Here is a 4,333-nt window from a genome sequence, read left to right as displayed (position 1 = left end):
CTGGTGCGGAGAAGGGAGCCCCCAGATCCCCTAGAGCCGCCCTGGCGCGGCTGGCTCCGAGTGGGATGCGAATCACAGTCCCAGCCCATCCGTTGAGTGCGTTGTCTGTGCCAGGTGGGCATCCGGGATCTCGTTCAATTCTTCCTGTCATTTGATGGAACCTTAGGTCCCTTCTGCTTGTGGCCGGGTACTATCCTACCCATTTCACAGAGGAGGAAACTGAGGTCCCGAGAGGGAAAGTTGTGCCCAGGAGCACCAGCGAGTCAGGAGAGAGCCCACACGGGCGCGAAGGACCCTTTGGAAAAATAGGAGGCCATTGCCGCCAGGGAGTGGATTCTCGCGGTGGGAGCGCATGGGGGCTGCGGGTCCTTAGGGAAAGGGTGAGCGGGCACTAAACTCTGGCAGGTGCTCTCCATTTTACCGGAGGGAGCCAAGGAAGGCAGGAGCAGGAGCTGGAGCGCAGCAGTTCTTCAAAGAAGCCACCTTCTCTTTCTAGGTGATTAGCCCTCTCGTCCCCAAGAAGAAGACCCCACCGGGATCCCGGAGACTCTGAGGTGCCTGCTGTCTGGGAGCTGACAGTGCACAGATGCACCAGGTAGGGTCGCTGTCCTCTGGCAGGACGCTCCCACCTCACACCGGAGCCGGACTTCAGGAGGCAGCGCAGAAGTCCTACTGTGCGAGCCTTGTCCCCTGGCGGGAATGTGCTTGGGAAACTTTCTGCGATGAAGGGTAGGCCCCTGTGACTGGGGCAGAGGTGGAGTGCATCTCCGAGGCATGAAGGAGAGGGGAGTTGGGGGTCTGATAGGGAGGGGTTTGAATGCCCCAATCTTGGCTTTTATCTTGGAGGCAACCGGGAACCAGCAGAGACTGGGAGAGGGAGAGTGGATGGAATGATCAGAGTCTCATTACATCCCAATTCGTTCTCACGGCAGCCTCGCAAGGTAGGCACTATTATTATTAGCCTCATTCAACAGAGATACTCTATGAGGCTCAGAGAAGTTAAGTAACTTGCCTGAGGTTGCCCAGCTGGTCCATGGCAGAGTTAGGATTTGAACATGGGTCTTATCGTGCAGATGGGACGTTAGGTCTCTGCTGCTTGTGGGGGTCAGCAGCAAAGGTGAGGACTAGAGAGATGCCAGGCAGCAGGGTCTCTGATGCGCCTGCAGCCGCTCTTCTTTCTCTCTAATAGGTGTCCTGCAGGAGGCATACTGCTGAGTGGCTGATCCCTCACAGGAATCCCTAAGGACCCCATGTAAATCCCTAACGACCCCGTGTAAATCCTCAAGGCTTGCTAGACCTTCACACATGAGTGCAAAGCTGCCTAATGCTACCGGCTGACTCAAGACGTATTTTCTTGGTGGAGGAAGAGTCTGCAGGGAAGTCTGTACTGTCCATTTTCAAGTGACAAAGAATCCTTACAAGGTGGGAGGTGGCCCAGCGCTGCCTGTCCATGATTTCAGAGCTGGGTGGAGGCTAGAGCTGCCTGCCAGGGACCCTGGAGCCCAGAGGAGTCGTTTAGGCAATCCTTGGCTGGGAGTGGTCCCTCTTGGCCCTGGGCTGAGTGTCTGAGGTAGGAAGAACTTCCTTTCCTTGGACACTCTCAGAATTCCATGTTTGTACTTTCATTTTTACGCGCAAGGAGTGGCTGATGGGAAATGGTGTGGCTTTCTGTAACAAAGAGGAGGCATAGCAAAGAGATCAGAGCTGTGGATTCTGGCGCTGGCTCAAACTCCAGTGCTGTCACGGGGGAGCTCTGTGGCATTGGGCAAGTTGCTATACCTCTCTGTTCCTCAGTTCCCCGTTTTTAGAGCAGGAGTGTTCATAGCACCTTCCTCACTGGGTTGGTGAGAGAATTATGTTCATGTGTATAAAGCACCTAAATGGTGCCATGTAATACATAAAAGTGCTATTTAAACGTTAGCTGTTATTGTGTTACTATGAAGGTCAAACAGGCTAGCTTTTATCCTGGCTCTGCCACCTGCATGCTGCCCCCCACCTCTGTAAGCCTCTTGCTCTCTTGTCTGTAAAGGGGGAAGAGATATAGTGTCAGATGTAAATGTGTGTCCCCGAAGTCTTAGTGAAATCTCAACCTTTAAATAGCCTAAATTCCAAAGTCTCAGTGCAGACTTATTTAAACTTTCCAGAGTTCTACTGGGTACTCAGCAAAAGCTGGGCATTACCACAGTTATCACTATTATGGCCAACCTCACTCCTTCATGCTGCAGCTTAAACTTTACTCTCTGGCTTGTTTCTGGGCAGAATGGATTTGGGGCAGTTTTCTGACTTGTGTGGGCAGGAGAAAGGCTCTTCCTTTCTTGCAGCAAGGCTCTCTCTTCATGGTCATTTCTCAGGTCCCTAAGGAACAAATGTGGGCTTCTTGGTGGTTGTGGGATGTCAGAGGGTAGGACTGAAGTTAATTTCACCAGGTCTAGCTACAGCTGCCATATTCTCATCAAGGCAAAGCTTTCAACAGAACGTACCACCCCAGCTGCAATTGTCCTACTGACTTGCGATATTTTGTGTACCTTCCAGGTAAAGTGGACACATCCAGAGTTCTGAAATGTTTTCCCTTAAAGGCAGAACGGTGGAGTGAAAAAAAGTTCAGGGTTAGAAGCCCACCTTGGCCCTTTGAGCTGAGTGACCTTGAGCATCAGTTTCCTCATCTGCAAAATGGCCAGTGATCGTATTTTCCAGAGTCTGTTTCTCAGGATGGAAAAGCAGAGAAAAGAAGGGGAAAGCAGGTAGTATAAACGGCAAAGAATTGCATGCAATTTTAAGTGCTTCTCATTAGCATTCAGGCTGGACGTTAGCAGTAATTGCTCCTGATCCAAGACGTTTTATCTGCAAGATGTACCTGGCAGAGGATCATTCAGGCCCCAGTTGCCTGCTGCCCTCCCTTTCACAGTGATGATGAGCACTTCTGAATTGCGGGATGTAATTATAATAAAGCTCCTGTAGCTTATTTATAAGTGACTCACTTCTGCCATTAATGGTAGCCGAGGACTCAGGCACACACTCATCGGGAACAATGCCACTGATGCTGTGGCAAGAGAGACCAGGATGCCTCTCTTCTCTCTTGCTCACTTTCCCTGCTGTCATTCTCCAGTGATAATGCACAAGAACCACATGGGCCAAGATCAAAGCTGACAGCTCACCATTTGTGCAGCAGCTTGGATAGCAAGGCCCATGGACACTTGATGCTGCCAGCAGAATGGATGTTAGAAATCATTACATCACAACAGAGAGGATGGAGGAGAGGAGCTTGAGGAAGGCACCTCCAGGGAGTGCTTAAAAGCATGGACTCTGGTGTCTAACAGACCTGAGTTTGAATCTTGGTTCTGCCAGCTGGTTAGTTGAGGTATGATTTTTGACTATCTTCTTAACTAGACTCACAGCCCTGATAGAGCAGAGACCAAGTCTGTCTTATTCACCAGGGTATTCACAGCTCCAAGCCTACAGAAGGGGCTCTTGAGTGCCGAATCAATGAATGAATATATGAATGACAAGTTGCTTGATTGCGCCTCAGCTTTGTCATATGTAAAATGGGGCTAGTAGAGCATCTGCCTTGTAGGTTGGCTGTGAGGACTGAATGAAGAAATGTTATGCACAGAATAAGCACGCAACACTGCCCTCGGTGACAGATTGATGAGCAGAAATAGGGACACAGCTGGCCTATTCTGGGAGAGAAAACTTTTCCCCACCCTCAGACCAACAAGGGGCAATAATGCCAGTCATAAGAATCCCCTGCATTCATACAGCACTCTACAAAGGGCTTTCATCCATTGACTCCTAACAACTAGGCATAATGGCTCTTCCTGTTTTACAGGTGAGGAAACTGAGCTTTGGGGAGGTTGGTGGAATGCCCAAAGCCACACATTTTAGAAGCCCAGGTTGCTCTGATCTGGGAGCTGTTATTGCTGAGCTCTCTATTGGTCCACAGAGGGTGTAAGGTGTACTGTTTCGTCTTCCATGAACATGGTATTTCTCTTCATTATTTAGGATATCTTTAACTTCTCATGGTACAGTTTCCTAATTTTCCCTTGGTGGTATTGCACATTTTTTTAGATACATTGCTAGTTGTTGGATATTTTCCGTGCTATTTTAAATAATACACATTCTTAACTTAATGCTCTATAGGTAACTTTTTGGCAAAAAAATATGTCTCCATTTTGCATATTGATTTTATATCCAGAAATCTTGCCAAGCTTTCTTACTAATGAAAAAAAAAAAGTAGTTATAGATTCTTTTGGGAACACTATATATAATACAATTATAGGAAGTGAAAATAATAGTGTTGTTTCTTTCTTTACAATTCTTTTGTTCCTATTTCTTT

The 4,333-nt window shown here is 48.4% G+C and overlaps 1 protein-coding gene across 2 annotated transcripts in view; it reads left to right on the top strand.

Moving 5' to 3' along the window:
* The first annotated feature begins 91 nt into the window (after positions 1-91).
* The window catches only part of HRH1 (histamine receptor H1), a 70,407-nt gene continuing 66,165 nt past the window's right edge, over positions 92-4,333 (top strand). The window contains exons 1-2 of one of the 2 annotated variants that reach the window (XM_005870059.2): positions 92-114; positions 497-595. The gene's annotated coding sequence lies outside the window, so the exon portion shown is untranslated. Of the gene's footprint in view, positions 115-496; positions 596-1,407; positions 1,571-4,333 lie in introns of those variants that run through there. The other variant, XM_014542747.1, reaches the window with a different exon arrangement.

The sequence above is a fragment of the Myotis brandtii genome, unplaced genomic scaffold, assembly GCF_000412655.1.
Source record: "Myotis brandtii unplaced genomic scaffold, ASM41265v1 scaffold312, whole genome shotgun sequence".
Taxonomy (NCBI): domain Eukaryota; kingdom Metazoa; phylum Chordata; class Mammalia; order Chiroptera; family Vespertilionidae; genus Myotis; species Myotis brandtii.
The sequence above is the reverse complement of the archived record's forward strand: the minus strand, read 5'-3'. Positions and strand labels throughout refer to the sequence as shown.